The sequence below is a fragment of the Buteo buteo genome, chromosome 3, assembly GCF_964188355.1.
Source record: "Buteo buteo chromosome 3, bButBut1.hap1.1, whole genome shotgun sequence".
NCBI classification, from domain to species: Eukaryota; Metazoa; Chordata; class Aves; order Accipitriformes; family Accipitridae; genus Buteo; species Buteo buteo.
The window spans coordinates 69,684,066-69,705,717 of record NC_134173.1 but is presented as its reverse complement, the minus strand read 5'-3'; positions in this window follow the sequence as shown (position 1 = coordinate 69,705,717).

Here is a 21,652-nt window from a genome sequence, read left to right as displayed (position 1 = left end):
TCACTGTCATGCCATTGAGAGCACCTATTGCAAGTCCCACTGACAACCACATCTGCACGGGAGCCGGGGGAGGAGGGCACAGAGAAGCCAGATCAGGAGCGTGGAAAAGGGCACTTCAAAACGCCAGTCACCTTGGAGAACAGCGGCCCACGGAGATGAAGGTCATCCAGGAAACTGAGATGTGAATATGTGCTGTGGAAAATTCATCAAAAAAAACCCCAGGCATGCTTGCAGAAGTTATTCATAGAGCTGTTGTAGTCAGAGGGGCCATTACATGTAAAGGACGGGCACTTTGCAAACAGCACATATGAGGAGATCCCCCAATCACGGGTAACATACCTTCCAACAGCTTCCCTCTGTGGGTGCAGTCAGATAGCATTAATTTATCTTCAGACTCTCTAGAAGTAAGGCTGATTTACTTCACTCCTGTCCCCACGCTTGTTCTAGTGCAAAGTAAGGCAGAATATCACCATGACCGTGTGGTTTTGCTCCCTTTGGATCAGGCTCAGATGTTGGGAAGTAAACAAACAAAACTCAGCAATCCTGAAATTGCTCGGGAGCGGAGTAGTTATGGCTGATACCATGCAGAGCAGGCAGAGGCTTTGGGTAATGTAAAAGGCAGAGGTGACATTACATCTAGTGATATCAGTAAAAATTTTCAATGACTCCAATGATCCTCCAGCTCACTGCGAATTCTGTGCTAGCTCCAGATGTCTGCTTAGTGCCAAATTGCTGAGCAAATAAAAAGCCACAAAATATAAAGAGAAATGAATGGAATATCAAGCACTCCAGAGACAAGGAATACCAAAATATATGGTTGCCCTCAGAAAATCAGCTCTTCTCTAGTGCATACACCTGGCAGTCTTTATTCAGTCTTTCTTGTCTTTATATAGAAAAAAAGAGAGAATGAATATATGTATAACCAAAAGACAGAGCTGAATTTGCACTGAAATGAACCATCATAACCGTAGGAATTCCTGACTTTTTATGTGCCTAAAATATCTTCTTTGAATAATACTTATGTTAGTCTTATTTTTATTTTTAATTTATTTAATTCTGAAAAATGATTTAAACTGCCTTGAAAGAAGTCACAGACAATTATATGCTCCTTCTTAATATTCCGAAGAAAGGGAAAAGAAGCTGTTAAAACTATCCATGGTCTGCGCCAGAGCTCCAAATGCCTTCTCTGAAAACTAATTACATCTTGGCATATGGAGTCCTGGCAAAAGTGTTGCAATAAAAATAGAGGACAAGAAAAGAACTAATTCTCTCCATTTAAAAAATAATTCATAGAGCAGAACTCCTTGGTCTCCTGCTGCTGCAAGCTGTTAATATAGAGCAGAGAGGAACGTTTCCTAATTTAGTATGGACTTTCTTCTAAGAACTGCCAATTCTTCAGATGCTGGGGGAGAGCTAGAGTAGCAGAACTGTCCAGAATATCAGAATTATAATTGTTTTTGTCAGTCTCTGCTGCCTATCAGCAGAGACACTGGCAAGTAATCCAATTAAAACAAGCATCTCTTATTTGGAGACTTGAACCCTAACAGGGAAATCCAGGCTCCAATGAAGAAAATGGGAGTTTGCCATCAGTTTCATTGAAACAAGCATTAAAAGAATTGGCCGTGATTTTAGAAATTATTGATGGGCAAGAAGGACATTTGAAGTATACGCTTAAAACTGAACTATTAATTAAGTCCCTCTTGACTTTAATATGGGACATTATGTTGGAAGTATAACTGTCGGACACTTCAGGGAGATTCATCTCATCTACCTTTAGATTTCTAACATGTAGATGTCTGTGTCTCTCCTAGTCACTCTTCACACTTTTATAGTCATGGAGAGATATAAGCAGCTTAAAGATGTGAGTAATCCACTTTTGGTGTTTATGACAAAGTGCCTATTTCTCCACAGTGACTAGAAAAGGACTCTCGGGCTCCATCTGTGCTATTAAGTTAACGGTGTTGATTCTCCACACAGGTTGTGGAAATTGTTCCTGGTGCATTTTCTGCCTGGGCCCAAACAACATGTTCCCAAGTAGTCCCCACACACACTGAGGAGCTAACACAAACCAGGGTTATTCCCCATGGGGACTACGGATGCAGCTATTCTTTTTCACAGGGGCAAGAATTTGTTCATACAGAAGTGGGCACCTGCCCTTTGTGTCAGATAGCAGGGACGTAGGCATAACCTAAGAGACTTGGTCCAGTTTACAGGTTAGCTTTGGAGATCTCAGCGTTCAGCTCCATGAATGGCTTTTGTACATCTGAGAGTAGCTGAAATTGTTGTTTTATTTCCTCACATAAAAATTATTCTATAGCCCAATATTTCTATCATGGCAAGGGCAAACATGGTCACCAAGCAAATAGTGTCGTGTGTTGTAAAACGAGATTAACAAGAAAGTACTGCCAGCAGCAACAGAACTGAATTTCCTTGCAATTTTGATGCAGTATTCATCCTCTCTGAGCCTGGCCTGGCAGGCAGGAATCTAGAAAGTCTAGAAAACAAGTTCAACATGTTGCAGCTACTGTGCAACCCTTGGTCTGCATTACTTAAAGCAAATGGGAACCCAATTGCGTGCTCAGTGCATGTCTGTATGAGAACTTCCAATGTTTATCTTACTATGTCTGGCTTTTATACAACAGCAGTATAATTAGTATTTTGACATTCATATAGAAGGAAGGAGAGTTAAAGCTAAAGAGATACTGACCTGTCACATGGTGACAGCACATTCCTGAACGTTTCTCAGATTTCACACACTTTGTGCCTTTTAGTGCTCGAGTACTTTTCTTCCAAGATTTATTTAGAAGAAAACTAAACTTGAAACACTTGTGACTTTAGGTATGTGTGAAATTCAATTTGACATAGAATAGAGATGTATTAGTTTACCTGAGGCCATGGAGAAATTCAGTTTCAGTCATGCCAATCCCACATCAGTTTAGAAGAGCCTGATTTTTCTAGAGTCTGAGTAGATATGCTATATAAAGGATAAGGAGAACATTTTCACCATCCAAACAACAATCTTATGGGAGATGTTTTCACAATCAGCTGAGAGATTGTAATCCCAGTTCCACTGAAATAAAAAAAATGACAGGACTTCAAATGATCAGGACTATTTAAGAATTTTAATTAGATTGCATGTTAATATTTTTTACCTATGTCACTTGTCACCAGGAGTCAGTTGGGAAAGATACTCCTGCATCTTTAAGCTATTTTCATGATATATAATGAAAGTATATAAAGCAAGTATGTTACTTTTCATTTTAAAGCAAAACAAAATGCACATTTCAGTACACTGTTATTGACTGTGCTCTTGGTGCTTAGACAAAGCCCTGTTAATACTTGCAGCCTTTGCCTAGTTTATGTTTTGATCTATTACACAGAATTGTTGCATGAGGTTCTGGATTCATTTAGACTAAAATGAAGAGGTAGAGTCATACATGTTATGCTTGAAATTAAGGAGGTGTGTACTTTACTTAGCTTAACATCTTCTGCATTAATGAGAATGGCATGATACCTAGGAACATTGCCCTGGGGAAAACACCAAGAAACTAGTCCCTTGTATTGATTACAGACACACACAAAATTATTCAAATTTACTACAATTTTATCAAGATCATATTATTTCTACAGCTTCACCTTGTATTTAATTACCAAGGACAATTGTAGCAAACAATCAAAATGTTCTCATTTATGCTAATGCTTTCTTTTTATTTTGCGTTTCATTCAGCAAACAGGGTTGTACTAATCTTCCTCAGCAAAAGGAACACTTCAGTCTGTTAATAGAACTAGATGTTCAATGTTCAGCTATCAAACGATATTAAGCATATTTCTTATTCCAGAATTAAACAGTAATAAAAGAGAATAGAGGATGAAACTTAATTAAAAAAAATTAGATTTGCACTAACACAATGACTGAAAATGATGAGATCTGTGAACATTTCATAAATACCTAGTGGTTTCTCCCATGTTTGCAAATAATAGCCAACAGGGCACCAATCAAAGTTAGAGAATGAAATGCATGCGTCATTAGATTCACAAGTCAATGAATTGGGTTTTAATGAGAGCTGCATATGGTCATTCAGAGAAAAGAAGGGTGGCCAGCCATGTTTCTGTAAGAGCTAACAGCACAGACTGAGCGTGGTTTGAGCTCTGAAAATCACACGCTGCAGTGAGAGCCCACGGGCATTGCTGAAACACTCGCTGGCAGTCTGTAAGGAGCTCCTTCAAAAGCTGACAGAACCACGGGCCCTCTAATCCAGCCGGTAAAAGTGCCTCGAGACCCAGTGACTATAAACTGAAACTGCACTGCCAGGAATGGAAAAAAGAAGCTACTCTAAGAGGGCAATTAACCATCACAGCTTCATGATAAATCAGATAAAGTCTTCATCATTTCAGGCTTTCAAAGCATGGCTGAATGCCTTCCACTATAAAAAGTATAGGTCAACTCTAAGTTAAGTTATGGTATGTGCTGTGTCTTGTGATATAACAACAGAACAATGGACCCCTTCCTATCTACACATAGAGGTACTTGCTTCATTTTTTGAGGGAGATGATTTAAGGTTCCCTATAATCTGAATTTCTGAATTTCATCCTTTGCCCTGCTATCCTACTTCCTACCAATGATTCCTCTTGAAGACCATCATGAACTTCACTGCCTGGCGGTGCGGACAAGCCCCACTGCTCTTCTGTGGTCTGTTGCAGATGTCCCTTCCATGGGCAGAGCAGGAGAGGAAATCACTTCCATTTAAACAGGGAGAACTGGGTCTGTGTGTGGAGGTCAGGTCAGTCATGTTCTGATTCTCTGAGAGCCATTGAGTCCTCCTGCTTGGAGTCGTCTTGGATTATTTAACCTAAAGACCAAAAGAGAGATCTGGTGTGACAAAGAAACGGAATCAGTGCCGAGTGGCGTGATTTACAGGCCAGGGCTAAGCATCACTTGTGAGTTAAAACTTAGACTGTCAGTGAAGCTCAAAGGCATCTCATCTCGTTGAGAGCAAAATTAGGGTTGTTGTGCACGGTGTTCGGAAATAGCACAGTATGTAAATGCAATTAAACCAGCATCATTGATGACTCTGAGAGACTATGCCAGCAGAATAAGCCATGGCAAAGCTGCGGCTGGCTCTGAGGCCCCCCTTCCACTTCTCTCGTGGAGCAGCTGCTCCCTAAGGTATGAGACGTGAACAGCCATAAAGACGACGGGCTTTTGCCCTTCGTGGCTGATGTGGCATTTAGGCTGCTTCCCAGTGTGGCCCCGCTGTCAAGACCCCCCTGTGCCCACCCACACACCACTGGAGGAGCCTGGTGTCTGGTTCCCAGCACCGCTGTGGGATTCCCCCTGAGCCGTGGGAATTAGAGCACTGAGGGCACAGAGAGACTGTTTCAGTTCCTCAGAACAGCTATATCCAAATTTTTCTCAGATGTTTGCCTAACGTGCCTTTAAAAGCAGTATCTATTGCCACATTGTTTCCTTGCTGTAGGTTAAGGCATCACCATTTGGTTTGCCCTCAGTGAGCAGAAAATATTGCTTATCCCTTCCACAGCAAACTTGCCTGTGCAATGCCATGACTCCTAAAAGGCTCAGCTACACTTTCTGACTGCTTCCCAGTTGATGCTTTCTCCGAAACACCACCCTTCTTTGGACATCTTGATCTAGCTACTCTTTCTCTTTCCAAAAGCTTGTGTTGGAACTAAACCTGAATTTGAATCTGAATTTGAGATATTATTTTTTCTAAGGGCTGCGCAAATGTTTGTGGAAGGTAATCTCACCTCAGCAGCTAAATTAAGCTATGTGCACCCACCTGCAATTTTCTTCTGCCTAGCACTAAGCCTTCTTTTGAAATGGTACCAGGAAGAAGAGTAAAGGGTTTGTTAGCTTAAAGAAGATAAAACCAAGGAGTAGGGTGGTTTATTGTCATTGCTAGTATTCAATCATTGTGTGGGAAACAGAGATTTCCAAAACCATAGGATAAAGGAGGATTCTATAGACATCCCAACTACTTGACAGCCAGTCCAGAGAGAAGGGCAGCATGTGAAGGCAGTAATATTTTAATAGTCAACCTACCCAAAGATAAAGATCCAGACTGAAAAGAACTGTCCTACTTTGGAAATGTCTTTTTAGTACACAGAAAGAATATAAGAAAAAGAGTGTCAATTAGGATGCTCTACTTCTGTTGCACTCAGTTTGGGAAACGCACTGATAGCAATTGCAAGTACTGATGAGATTACAGAAGAAACTGGAGAACACGGAGACATTTAGGGCCTTGTTGATCCCAATAATGACAGTTGATGAATGTACAATAGGCACCAAGGACAGACCCTTTACTGGTTCAAGCCATCTTAGAAGTTAACAGTAAGAGCAGGAAATAACAAAATGGGACTTGGTGATAATGCAAGTGCATATATGTGGGGAGAAAGAAATCAGGTGAAACACCAAATAGGAGAAAAACACTGAGAAAGCAATAATGATAAAGAAGGCATAAGGGAACCATAAGCAGTGAATTAAATATGAGCCTGTGAAGCTGTAGGGAAACTACATTTTTTTAAGGAAGCCAGTATAATTTTGGATTGGAGACCCAGCTTTCTCCCACTCCAGATTGCATGGGATGTAGTTGCAAAACAGCGGCTCCTGACTTGTAGGATTTGCAAACTTTGCTCTCTGTAATGTGTTCCTCCTTCTATCTACCCATTTCTGGGCTCATGAGCCTCTTCACATTATCAAATACAAGTTTGCATCCCTCTGTCCAAAGTTAATGATATATTGATTTCACTTTAGTTTCAGGATTCTTCAGGCATTTTTATTCTTATCTGTTCAAGTGTAAGGACAAAGGGCCTTTTTGAATGTTCTGCTAGTATGCAAGCCAAATTCTTATGAAGCCAATATAAGCCATGTTTATAAAATTTAGCTGAAGTCTGAGGGACTTTGATGTTCACAAGCCATTTTCAACACACTCTCAGAAAGTTTCTGGTCTTTGGTGCCATCCCTAATGGTGTTCTTGTGGGTGTACCGACAGGAATATATGTGATTGTGGACTGAGCTTGATCTAGTTCAACTTCTGCAGTGTGCAACACACTGAGGATGGATAACATTGCTTTTTCTTGCTCATTGGCTATGCTCTTGTATTGCTTTAATTCTCAAACTGAACTGCATCCAGTTAAACTTCAGAAATTTTAGGCAAGTTGGAAACAAGTAATAACATAATGCTATAAAGATTTTGGCAGAGAGAAGTGAGTTTTGGAGGAGAAAGCAATCACAGTGGGAATAGATAGAAGTTGGTGACTTAAAGGCAAAAAATGTGAATTAATAAGGCAAATTCTAAATTAGTGTAGTCAGTTCTCACCCCTGCAGAAAAACCTCCAGTGATCTCCCAGGCAGCTCTTTTAACAATGGACATTTAGAAGCATTTAGAAAATTAGTTTGCTTTGATTTCAGTATTGTCAGAACCTAAACTGCTTTTAGGAAGCTGGGTTTAAGAAAATATGTCAGCATTTGGTTCCACGTTAGTTTATGTGGGCGATGATTCTCTACAAAAAGCCTTTAGCTTGAAGAGTGCTGTCCCAGATGGATGTAAAAGGATACAGTCCAGAAGCATCACCTTATCACAGTCTGTTTTGAAAGGCTGAGAAGAATGTGTCACATCTATTTTGATCCAAGGTGGAGTGGTAAAACCAAATAATAAAACCTAGTGATATGACAAATCAAAACTTAAGCCTGGCAGCAGGATTTGTCCAGATTGAGGCGTTCACTCTACCTGTGTATTTGACAGTTATTCTGCATAGTATGAACAACCGAGGATATATAAGCTTATATACGTATATAAGCATATTAATGTATATGTATATATGTATTCTAAATCACCATGTCTGCCAACAAAACTTACCAAATACAAACACTATCGCAGCATTATCTATTTCTTCTGCAGGTAGCTCAAAACAGCTCCTCTGAATGATGTTTGTACCTGCCACTCATTATCATCCTTGTTGATAATAGCTGCACTATTTTTCTCCATTAGGGTAGTTATGATATGACTTGCTATCATTCACTGTGCCTTGCAGACACAGGGCAAAAATGTGGTCCCTGTGCTAAAGAGCATCAAAGGAGTATAAGTGTAATCATAGACATGTGTCTCCTATTTGAGGCTTGCAGCTGACTAATAACTGTAAAGCCTAATGGCAAACCTAGAAGATAATATTAATAAAAGCTCTGCTACTGACTGCATTGCCAGGTGGGACAGCTGGGGAGACTCTGCAAAGTGGGGCAAAAAAAAGAAAGAGCCAAGGGAATCCAAGTCAGATTGCAAAGGAGGAAAAAAGTAGGAGGATGTACTGCAAAGGATATTCTCCATTGCAGCAAGGGGAGTATGTTAGGAATCACAGATATTTTCAGAGTTCACTCACTACAAGAATGCTTTATTCTGTCCTTGATCTCTGTGCAAATTTCTGCTTGACATCAGTGGGAGATCCTCTTGTTGTCTTTATCAGCCTGAGGTACATCACTAAAAAGGACTTTGCCAATCTCTTCCCAGTGTCAGTCACTATCCAAATGAGCATTACTCTGTTTAGAAGTTGTACTCTTTCTGTCCATCCACTTCTCCCCCCCTTATTGATACAATAGCTTAATGACAGCAAAATTTGCCAGACCAGCCTTGAAGGCTCCAGCTCTTCTTTTTTAACCCAGAAAGACCACAGGCAGCAGTGGCGCAGCTTGTCTCTGCTCTTCTGCTAATATACCTTATTCCCCAATGCCAGGGACCTGCAGGGAGCAGAAGGAATTGAATTTCTGCCTTCCCTGTATTTATGTTTCTAATGAAAGAGGCTCATGGACACATTCATTCTATTTTTTGAGAAATAGGACTGAGAGCACAGATCATTTCATCTGGATAACTCATCAGTGAAGACAATCACACTTGTGATCGAACCTCCAGGCTGCTTGCAGCCTTCCTCTGTTGGGTTTACTGGGACGGAGGGGACAGCATTAATTAATGCAAGAGCCTGTGCATAACTGCCTGGCTGGGAAGGGGACCAGGCATAACCAGAAGGTGCTGAGACAGATGAGCATGCACTGCAGAGTTAACCAACATATATACACTGTATGTAGTACATACCATACAGCTGGTGGCCTTTTGTTGAGGTCTTTCGGTCACAAAGTGGTCAAGTTAGTTTTTTTTTTCCCCACACCAGTGTGCTGTATCTACCATGCTAGTGGGAGGGTGCTGGGGGACAGGCTAAACCCCCTGAAACTCAGTTCTCCTCCATACTAGGTAAATGCTTGCTTGGATCCTTCTTTTGGCCCATGAACATTACCTTTGCCTTGCTTCATCACTGTGGTCCTGATGTAAGTCTCCATCTCAGCTGCATATGGGGAAAGCCAATGTCTACAGCGCTTGCAAACAACTTAGGGCTTAGGCAGTGGAGGCTCTTCCTAACAGCACAGGGAAAGCTATGACTGTGAATATAAAAAGCAGGTAATTCTATTTTCTACAAAGAATATAAAGAAGAAAAAAATCCATGGAGATATTCCTCAAATCTTTTTCCTTCTGCCCTCTAAAAACCATGAGAAATTCTGCTAAGAACTGCATTTGTTAAAAATGCACATGAAAAATAAATCACTGCTTAGTATGCATGCGAGTGGAGTGGAGAAATACTGTCCTTCGCTGGAAAACTGAAGGTGCTATTGTACCCAACGTGGCACTGCAGGCATCTGTGAACAACCTCTGCCAACAGCATCCAAGAGTAGTCCCTTTGGAAAACTTCTGGAAACACATACCTGTGATAACCCAACCAGCCACTGAGTGTCATCTTTGCTCCACAAACACAGCTGAAATAGTACTTGCGTGACAGGAAAGATGCTTGACCCTTAAGGAGAGCTCAGATACAACAACTGTTAGGAACTAGGCACAATCCTCGTTGTAAACTGGAGAGCTTTAATTAACTCACCTGCTTTAATAACACAGCGCTCAGCCTCTGTGATCTGCAGTTTCTCTCTGATTTAAAGTAGGTATTTGAACTTAAGGATCACAGCTTGCTTCTAGAGAAGGGAAAGACTGAATTTCTTCCTGCTGTTGACTCCACTGACAATAGCCATGTTAAACCAGGGATGGATTTGACCCAGTGACTCATAGGGCTGAGCTAGTGGGCATCAAAGCAATGCCTTTCTATCTTCCTTCTCATACTTAGTGGCTGGATCTCACAATGCAGCAATTGTTCTGTTTCCTTCCTCGTTAACTAATTGCAGTATATAGTTCTCCTGATTTGGCCTTTGTCTCTTTTGTATTGCAACAGATAGCCTGACTTTTATATTTTCCACTGAACATTGGCCAAGGTTTTCTGTCCAAGGGTCAAATGCTACATGATTTGAACCAAGACTCTCTACTCAATGACCATAACTTTCATAACGGGCTCAGCCTCCTTCTCAGCTCTGGCAGGATGGGCTTTTGGGGGCTGCAGGTCTGTTCCCTGCCAGGGCAGAGAATGCTGCCAAGACCTCAGGGACCTGCAACACATTTCACGGCTTGCCAGGAGACAAGCTGTGCCAGTTCAAGTTACTCCCAGATGACTGGGGACTCTGGGCAAACTCCAGCATGTTTCTCCCAGACTGTCTAGTTATGGTTCTACATGGGCAAGCCACGCACAAAGCCATTTCCAGCTGCTCTGAGATGTTCAAAATAATTTTCATCTACCATTAGTCTGCTGACTGAAAGCACCTTTGCCTTTCCTTAGCCACAGGGCTCTCAGCACCTTGGTTCTCACTTCCTAATCCCTCTCCTTTACCCTCTCAAGATGATCCTAGGTAGCACCTGCTCTTTGTTGCTGCATCAAGAGTTACAACTCAGCACTGCTGCAGTAATCAAAATGTATTTATTGGTTTCTTGCTACTATATATAAACTCTTAGGAAGTTTGAATCCCTGCTGGGGCCGATCAGGAAATCATTAGACTGAAGTAGAAGAAAATTAAATTCTAGAGGATACTGTTCTTCCTAAACTGTACCTTAAGGATGCAGAAAAATATGGAGATCCATGCAAGAGGAGGGCCCTGGATGCCAGAGGAAATTCTCCCCAAAAAACTTCTGATGGAAGGAGAAACAGAAGCACGGCAGTGTCTGTGGTTATATTTGCCATTTCAGTTTGATCTGTGTATCTTCTGTGCTGACTTATAAACAGTTACTGTGCTGAGACAGCAAATGAACAGTACCTGGCTTCCCCCAGCAATTTATCCTTGGCTAATTAAAACTGTAAACTCAGAACATCATCTTGCTGTTCTGCAAGAGGACAAATCTTGCTCAAATCTGAACAATGGCACCTGAAGATACCTGAGTTATGGAGCTTTCATTTCAGCCAACTGGCAACAGATTAATTGCAAAAACATATGCCAGTGTCAAGATACTGGTCCAATCTCATAGGTGGAGCCCTGACCTTAAACTTGAAAGCCAGCTTTAATTTCTAGGTCAGCTATTGACCCGTTTTCTTTCTTGTCTTGCCCACCACCCCAGTAAAACTGATGAAAAGTCACATGTTTAAGAGTTAAGTAACACTATTATGCATGTATGTGAGACCTGTAGTACAAGTCCTCAGGTCTTAGCTGGGATGGAGGCAGTGACCTTGAAGCATGTCTTTAGAGAATTTTCTTTATTGAAGCACCAAGCAAAACCCTCCTGTCACCCCTTCTTTTATATATCTTCAGAACGTAAGTTATACATTGACTGACTTTCAGCCAAAGAATATGTGAATGCCTTTTTGCATCCAGTCACTGGGCAGGTTGGGCTGTCTGTTTTTCACAGAACCACATAGCTGAGGTTGGAAGGCACATCTGGAGCTCATTTAGTCCAATTCCTTGCTCGAAACAGGGTCACCTACAGCAGGTTGGCTAGGGCAATGTCCTGTTGAGTTTTTAATATCTCCAAGGATGGAGACTACACGACCTCTCTGGGAAACATATTCCATGTTCAACTACCCCCACAGCACAAAGGTTTTTTCTTATTTTAAGTGGAATTTCCTGTATTTCAATTTGTGTCTATTGTCTTTTTTGCTGTCACTGAACACCACTGAGAAGACTCTGGCCCCATCATCTTTACTCCCTGAACAGGTATTTATATACATGGATAAGATCCCCCTGATCCTTTTCTGCTTCTGGCTGAATAGTCTGAGCTCTCTCAGCCTCTCTTTGTATGATGGATGCTCCAATCCCCTCATCATTTTCACAGCCCTTCAATGGACTTTCTCCAGTATGCCCATGTCTCTCTTGTACTGGGGAGCCCAGCACGCAGATAGGTCTCAACAGAGCTAAGTAGAGAGGAAAAATCACTTCTCTCAACCTGATGGCAATACTTTTGTTTGATGCAGCCCAGGAGGCCTTTGGTTGTCTTTGCTGCAAGGACAAATTGCCGTGTCATGGTCAACTTGGTATCCACTGGGATCCCCAGGTCGTATTCTGCAAAGCTGTTTTCCAGCTAGTTGGCACCCAGCATATTCTGGTGCGTGGGTTTGTTCTTTGCCATTTGTAGGACCTTCCATTTCCATGTATTGATTTTCATGAGGTTCCTGTCAACCCATTTATCCAGCCTGTTGAGGTCCCTCTGAATGACAGCGTGACTCTCTGGTGAATCAATCACTCCTTCCAGTTTTTTATCACTTGAAAACCTTCTAAGGCTACACAGTCCAATCATCTAAGTCAGTAATGTAGATGTTAAACAATATTTGCCACAGGATCAGCCATGGGTTACAATTATTAAACAATATTTGCCCTAGGATCAGCCATGGGTTACAACACCAGTGACTGGCCTCTGGCTAGACTGCTGCTGATAACACCGTGAGCCTTGCAATGGATTCTCTGTGACCTGCTGCGTTGCCCCTCCAGCAGATACCAGAATGATTCAAGTCCCCCACGCGGGCCACCGTCTGTGAATGTGAGGCTTCTTCCAGTTGTCTGAAGAAGGTATCATCTACTGCTTTTTTCAGCTCAGGTGGCCTGTAGCAGATATCTGTCATCGTATCACCCACATTTGTCTGAGCACTGCTCCTGACTCAGAAGCTCTCAGCTGGCCCGTTGTCCATCCCTAGGCAGATCTCCGTGCCTTCCTGCTGCTCTCACATACGGAGCAACTTTCCAGCCTGTCCTTCCTGAAAAGCCTTTGTCCATCCACTGTAGCGCTCCAGTCATCTCAGCTATCCCACCACAGCTCTGTGATCCCAATGAGACTGTTTAACAAGTTTTCTACTGAAAATCGAGTATTTTTACTGCATTAAAGAAAAATGGTCAGGGTTAGCAGCCTTCAAATGCATATCCCCCTGTTCATATCAAAGCTTATAACTTTTTTATTGAATAACCCTAACGAAAAAATCACTTTAAAAGGTGAGTTATATTGATGAAATAGAGCAACATGGGACAGATGAAGAGACAGCAGCCCAGAAAACTAATATTCTTCAATAAAACATTAATAGAGTTGGAAAGATTGTGGTTTAGTGAAATTTAGATCTCATTAAAGCCAGTGGGATCTCAAATGCCGTTCCAGGGCAGAATAGAGTGTAGTAGGAAACAGAGGCAAAGGAAGGTTGTTGGCAACCAAGGAGACAATTCTCATCTTAGGGCTTGGGAAACAAAAGTGTTTGTCTGCTGTCTGACCTATATCACCAGCAGATATAGGGGTTTTGTCTTGCTAGGGCAGCTACTTCTGCACCAGGGACTGTAAAAAGGGACTGGCTTGTAAAAAACTATGCCAAATGGAGCTATGTGGCTGTTACTATTTTTTCATGTTCTTGGTCAGCGTAGCCAACTGGTGAAACTTCTGCCTAGATAAAGTTGTTTCCTTGGTACGGTGCTCATCCATAGGCCTTGCCACAATGTTTTTTTTTGCCAATACAGAGGCACTAGAAAGTAGCTCACATGCCATGATGTTTTGCAGTTGTCTCATGTTGTTTGTCTTTCTGCTTTATAGCCATGCATCTCTTCTTGCACAAATTGTAATGCACCTCCTTATCCTTTCTCCTTCTCTTCGTATTTTCATATTTTCTCTATGCAGCTTGATGAATTTTATTTATTTTTTTTTTTAAACAGTGGTAATTATTGGAGGTTTGTATTAATCACATTTGTGTCGGTTTGTACCCAGGAACCCAGGAAGAATGAGTCCTTTTTGTATGCAGGCAAAGCAGTTCCTTTGCTAAAAATCTTCAACAGAAGAGACCCCCCACATAGAGTATATGACATATTAGACAATGTACTGACCATACATGGTATGTTAACCTTCATTTCTCTGCAAAAATCATGTCCCAAGTCGAGGCATGCCATTCAGAGAAGATCAGCTAACAAGAGAAGGTGAGACCTTGAAGAAAAGGAGCGAAGGATACAAAGGAAGTGCTAAAAATGTAAGAGCAGCAAGTAAAGAGTGAAGCTGAGGTGAAGGGAAGGAGAGGGTTGACGTAAGTCGTAGTGAGAATAAAGCAGTGTCAGACCAGAGCTTTCCAAGGAGTCAGACATCTCCCCTTTGGATGTTCTGGGAAGTGTTCCTATCAGATGGTTCTCCCCAGGCCTGCATAGCAAGGATTTAAGGTGTAGGTATTATCTTATCTGGGATGAGGAAGCATGTGATGTTCCCCTGAGTTGGAGCTGAAGAAATATCCTGTTAATAAACCTGCTTGGAGATGAGAATCCAGTGTGCTGCCATGACGTCTGGTTTTTTTCAAGGTCTCTGGATATTTGTCACTTCTAAACCTGGACAGAACACACAGTGCTGTAGGAGGACAAAGAGCCAACACGATGCAACCTGCAGGCCTGCTTCCACTTTGTAGATATAGTTTCCTCTCACATGAAGAAATTCTTGGAAGTATTCCTCAAGTTTAGGAATCCTTCTTTCATAAAGGTTTGGGAGCTGATGAAGCGTAATTAGGTCATCTTTTAAGGCAAGACCTAGAGTCATGTCCCTGATCCAACAGCTGCAAGACAGAACAACCCAGTGTGGAGTTAAACACCGCTTGCCTTTACACCCAAGCTGTTTCCCCTGCAGCATTTTTTTGTTATCTCTGATTACTTAGTTATAAAGATTTAAGGAATAAGGACAAAAATCCTGTCATCTTGGTAAGCCCTAAAATTGGTACAGAGCTTGCAATGCCTATATTAATAAAGGGTTGCAACAGTTCAGCTATTAATACATTTTCTTTGGCAGAGCTTAGTGGAGTATGATGAATTCTGGGTAGAGTATGTTATGCTAATTAGCATAAATATAGGAAAGACCTTTTCCCTTCTGAATATAAGAATACTCAAAATGAATACTGTAGTTAACATATGCACACAGGAACATAAGATTATATGTATCACTGGCAACACCGTCTTACTAGCTATGAACATATGTTTTGTGCAAGGAGAGGCTCTGATAGTTAAAGGAAGGGCAGAATACTGGCAGATGAGGTGAGGAGAAGCAAGAGATGGAGCTCTTTGGATACAGTTCATAGAGACAACCTTGGAGACTTCTTAGACCAAAACCTGCCTGTTTCTATACAGTATATAGAACAGTGTCTTCAGGGTCTTTTGGCGAAAAACCCCAATGACCTAACCCCCTCCTCCCCATCATGTTTATATCAGTTAATTAAAGTGGACTGTTTTTTTCCCCTTCTAATGAGAGCCATCCCACAAAGAAAAAGAGGAAAAAACAAATCACCAAAAGATATCTTTCCCCCCAATATCCCAAGTATTCAGTCCTATGGAAATGAACTGCCTTGTCTGAAATGCTTCCCTATGTCATTCCCAAGAATACAATAACTTCATAGGAATAAATGGCGGCGGAGGTTTTTTTTTTCCTTTTCCTTTAAATATTATCTTGAAATAAGAAATGGAGAAACTTTCAAAGTTTTTGTAATCAATTGACAGAATTGGATACTGTGTATGAAATATTTCTTTTAGAAAGATAACTGGCACTGTGTCACAGCGGGAGCTACAGTAGGATAATGAAGCACAATCCTTCTAATTACAAGACCAAAACAAAACAAAATGCTAATGCTTGTCAAATCACACATAGTGCACAGACATAGTAGATGTTATTAAAGTGGAGGCCTTTATATCTTTCCCCTTTCTTTTAGTGTCCCTTTAAGCCAACAAGAAGTTCCCTGCTATAGCGGTTGTTCACATAAAGCAGCATTTGGCTCATGTTTATTGATGGCACTGATATAAAGTGATTTAACCATCTGAACATAAAGTAGGAATTTAATGAGCAGTGGGAGATTTGGATTTGAAGGCATGTGGGGCATAAAGTTGGGGCAAGGGTATCTTATGAAACTCTAAGGGTCTCCATCACGCACTGCTAAAATTTGCTCCTGTTGACACTACACCGAGTTTACTGTAGGTTTCAGTGAAACTTTTGTTGGGCATCTGATGGAAAAGTCCATTAGGAATGGTGGAATTATTAGGTGGCCTTTGGCTCAGGCCTAATGAAGAGATCTTTCTAGTTACTTGAGGTTGATTTGTAATTGCTCTGTGAATGCTTATGAGCAATTTTATACATGAGACTAACAAGAGGAAGTAGAAAAAAATGGACAGCAGAAGTTCCTTTCATTTTTCATTCAGAAACTGGCAGAAAAGTCTCCTTTCTTCATCTCAAGACTAGAAAATGGCATCAGATGCCATATTTGAAGGACTCTGGGCAAATAAGGATATGAGCAGCCTGATCTAGCAAAGTTCACAGGAGTCAAAGCAAAGTTCCCCACTGACTTCCTAGGGTTTTACATGTTTTTTTTTTTAAGAGCAAATGTTTCTATTTGACCTGTATTGTGGTGCTGCATCATAAAAAATTAAGATGATACACAATATCTTCTATTATTCAGTATTACTCTGAAGATGCATCAAATGGAGTATGTTTTCCAAACACAGGATGGTCCGTCTGCTGTTACTTATGTTGCGGTAAATTCTCTGAGGGATATATTATATGACTCAGAATCAGTTTGAAATAACACAGTCCCACTTGGTTCCTGGTAATCACATTGGAGATGCACTTTGCACCGTGCTATGCACAGAACGTATTGTCTTATTCAGATCCATCTTTTTAGTCTCTGTTTTCTTTCAAGTACACCAAACACAGGGGTAGGTCAACAAAAGTTCAGGTTTTGGTGAGACAGCATTTGTGATTATGGTTCTAGCCTGTGTGTTTGTTTATAGTAAAAGGGATATATGTATATATAGCTACACTATAAGCCTGACTGCTCCAGATTTATCCTTTCTTTTCCATGTTGAAGGAGGAAGGAAAGGGGAGGCAGAACTGAACCCAGCCATTCACACACAAAATGCTAGAACTTCTTTTTTTTTCATTAAATCTTAAATACCTTTACTTACAAAATGCCTCTATCACCTATTCTTGATCCAATCAGTACAGACTTTTACATTCGATACAATACCGGTGTGATAAAGGCAAAAATAATCTCCAAATTGTTGTGTAGATGAAATATCTGCTTGTTAACAGAAGTGCAATAACAATAATTTGCAAAAGGTTTTGGCTATGAAGACTGATACCTCAGAGAACAAGTATTTCTCCTTCTGTCCCAGCAACAATTTATTGAAAGTCTCTATTTAGAAACACAGATAGTGAATGTCTTGAAGAGAGCCACAGAAGTACAGCTGCTCCAATCATATTCTGTATAATTTTGATTATCGGCATCCAAGCATAAGACCCGCAATGCATGGATGCAGTTCTTTGAGCTTCAGGGTGGACTCCTGCAGTCCTAAAATGAAGTGGTCTAAGCTGCCTAACAGTTCTTTGAATTTAATTGCTCAGAAGCACATGAGGGTTTTTTGCGTGTGATAGAGATGTTCTGAATATTGTACTTATTTTTCCTTTACATGTGTTGTCTGTCAACCAGATAAAGTTAAGATTTCCTTTATCTCACCAGTGCACTGTAAACATTGGTTAAGTGAAGAGCTGGAAGTATTTAATTATTGTGATAATATGAGGCCATTATACCCCATTGATTGTAGGTAGCTGGCTCTAGGGAATGCACTGTATAAGCATCTGAAGTGCTTTCCAGATACTAATTATTGCCACATCATTCCTATTCGAAGGTAGGGAAATTAAGGCATGGATCAGTAAGCACTGGGGATTTCAAACATGACAAATCCCAGTCTAGACACTGAAATCCATACTGAAAATTTCCAACTAAGTGCAGTGTTTTGCTCTTTCCAATCTTGCTGGAAATCTGTTGGGGAAATACACAGGTCTTCAAAAGATCTGAACGAGGCCTTTTGGTTTGGTTAAGTCATCCTTGCCCTTAGCTTTCCATCAGTTCTGTTAGTGCAGAACTTCCAGGGGTTAATACAGCTTGTGCCTAGGTGATTTAAGGGAAAATGTTGGAAACCGAAGGCCAAGTGGCTTGCTCCCTGCTGTGCTGTGAGCTCCTGGGGTGAGACCTGGGAATTCCAGATTCAGCCTCCCAGGGCTCCCTCCCTCCCATCTTTCAGTCTCCAGTAGCAACAAGCCACACTTCTGGTCCAACACAGCTATGCTGCAGGCAGAAATGCCAAAAGGCAGCTGAGGTAGTGAGGAGGAACATGGGCTTCTCTCCAACGCGCACAAATATGTAACGTCTCGCTAATGCATTTAAATTAATGCTCTTGTAGCTTCCTGGTGAGAATAAAAATATCTTGTGGTGCAGGCACTTTCCCTTTTAGTGAACGGCGATGCCTCCAAAGAATGAGGTCTTGACAGTCTGAAAGAATTAAGTCTCTTTTCAAGCAGAAAGGTCAGCTACAGGCGAAGGAGCTGCACTGAGAATACCCTTAAACTGCTCTGTCACTTACCTCCGTGATGAACGCTGGGAGCTCTTTCTCCAAGGCTAGATATATTTAGACTTTCTTTGATAGATCATTCTTTTAAAGGCAGATTGATTTGGCCAAGGTATGAGCAGATCAGCTGTAATTTGGCCTGAAAGTAGATAGCGATCTGGCAAAATGGATCCTCGTCTGCAACTCTTCCCCTTAGCTCCCTTTCTTGTAGTAAATCTGCCTTTGTTCGCTAACTGGCCTCTGTGCTGAACTCTACTCTGCTACATTCATAAGTGAGACCAGGACTAAAAGGAACAAGAAAATGCCCAGGAAGACATTTTAACACATTTAAATCTCTTAAGTTGGTCGGATTCAAACATAGGCTGCAAGAGTCTGCTGAACTGGAGGTTTCAGCATGCTCCTCTACAAGGAATAGCAAAGTCTTGGGATGGGCTCTGGTCCTTGCACTGTCCAAAGCCTCTACCCTGCAAGGCAGTGTAGTTTCCAAGACCTCACACTGTGGCATTAGGAGAAAGCAGCCCTTTCCCAAGCAACCTGAAAGCATATTTCCCAAAATGGACCAAACTTTTTTTTTTTTTTAATCTGCTTTTTTTTCCCCATGAAATTGGAAAAGCGGGTTTGCAGCGCTCTTCTGAAACTACAAAAAGGTGCCTGACTCCTGCTCCAGGGAAGTGCCCCCACTGGGATCAGACATCTGGAATAGTAAATCCCCATGGCAGAAAAGAGAAGCCGTCAGATCCCTCAGGCTCTGAACTTGTCTTGCATGTTTCGCAACAAAAAAAAGACATCTTTTTACTTTAACAGAGCAATGACCAGCTTAGGTAGCCGAAAGTTAGGGCTACAGCAGAGTCAGAAGTCATTTCTCTGTAGGCAGAATTTAGTTTGCTTGTGCATTAGGGAGGAAACCACAGCACCCTCAACTCCAGCTGCTCGAGCAATGCCCCTCGATCATCATCAGTCTTTGGTGGGTGGGCTTTTGGCTATCTAAGGCTGTTAAGATAGTACAACTGCACCGATAGATTACATTGCAAACATAGGGAGAAAGAGATGCCAGATTGGAAAAGAACAAAAACTGGGTTGTGGCTGCTGTCGGGTTGCTGTATGTAGAGCAACACCAGAAAAAAAGTCACGCAAATTCAACTCCATTAAAGAACCTCATGCAACTTCAACAATACTTTAAGCAATCTCAAGGCTTGGAAAAGACAGGGAACAATTTGTTTCTGTCTGTTCCAAATGCCGCATCTTGGCTTTGGCCAATATCTCTGATGTTATTACTACTATTTTGAATCTCTAAAAGAGAGCTTTGAAATGGTAAAACACACACTTCAAACAAATCTTAAAATGAAAATTTTTTACTCTGTCTAAACTGCTGCAAAATAGATAAAACCCCCTCCACTCAATTTCATCCTTGTCATTGTTTTCCTGTTAACAGGTTTTGAGTTTGACGGAAAAAAGTTTTCCCTCAGCTTGAAGTCCCATCATGAACTCAAGAGGTTGAAACTACTCATCTCACAATGCTTTTGTTCTTAGAGCTTGCTAGAAAAGTATACCAAAGACTTCAGCCTTAGGGTTCATAATGAACCTGGATATCAGAAATGATCTTCCACCTAACACTGAGGATCAAGCTGGAATTAAGTTGGAGTGCTCTTCAGTTTTGCTTCAGCCTCCTACAGAACAATCTCCTGCCACGGTCAAAGCCTAAAAATCTGCTGCTGTGAAAATGAGATGGGACAGCTAGATGAACAGCCAAGCATGCAAGGAAAAAATTTGTTTTTCATCAAAAAGCCACAGAATAAAACTGATGTTTAGCTTGGGAGCCCAGGAGGTTATGACATCCTCTTTAAAAGGTGAAACTTTACAACACTGAGTGCGATTTCAGGCTGTCTGCAGATTCAGACAGACATGGGGATATGTGGCCTTGCTACCGAACCTCAGTTAAAAACGCATCAAATCTTCCCAGTTTACAAGGTCCACAGAACAGCAAACAGACATTTGACTGACTGGGAACAGCCCGTTCGGTCCCTGTCGCCAAGGGATGCTGCCCTGGCCGGCCACGCATGTCCTCAGCGTCCACCCCAAGGAGAAAGCGGTGCCCTGGTTTAAACCTCCCTGAAGCTCTGAGCATGAGGAGCTGCTCACACATGGGAACTTTGAATTATTGTTTGCTCAACCTTTTAACAACTTCTTACCGAGCTTTTCCATTTTGTTGTTTTTATTTTGTTAAACTGAAGAAGAAAGAGCTTTCAAACTACTTTTGGTGAAGAAAAAGTGATTTGCCTTCTCTCCCAAAACCTGTTTCCAAGAAAGAATAATAATAGAAAGTGCTTAACTTAGCACATGTTGATAAAAAAATCAGTTTCTCTTTTTTAATCAGTTCATACCATTCAAAAGAAAATTCTGAGAGAGTTTTTAACTTATTGCTGAAGAATTTCCACAGATTTATGTTCCTAGCAAAGTTTTCAGGTGTCACACCACTATTCTCATATCTGGGACGTATCCACTCCTCAGCAAGCCCTGAACTAAATTACCGATGAAATAAATGACAATAACTTCGGGCGCTGAAAGGAACCATCTGGTGGAGATGAGACTTAACAGATGTGCTTTCACTGTCAGTACCTCAATCCACATACTTAAGAACTGCACTGCTCTATACCTCCTTGTTCACCTGCTTATTAATAACGTAGCATTTCTGTTCTTGCAGCGCTGAGGGATCCCATTCATCATGCCGGGCCCTGCGTAGTGCCAGATGTTGTAGTCTCAAAGCACTAAAGCCCGAATGCTCCAGCGAACTCTGTGCACTGGCTTTGGAAGAAAATGAAGCACAGGATCAAGTCCTAAGGAGCAGAGACAAACAACTGCTCCCTGAATGGGGGACAGAGTAATATTGATCACAGCCACACA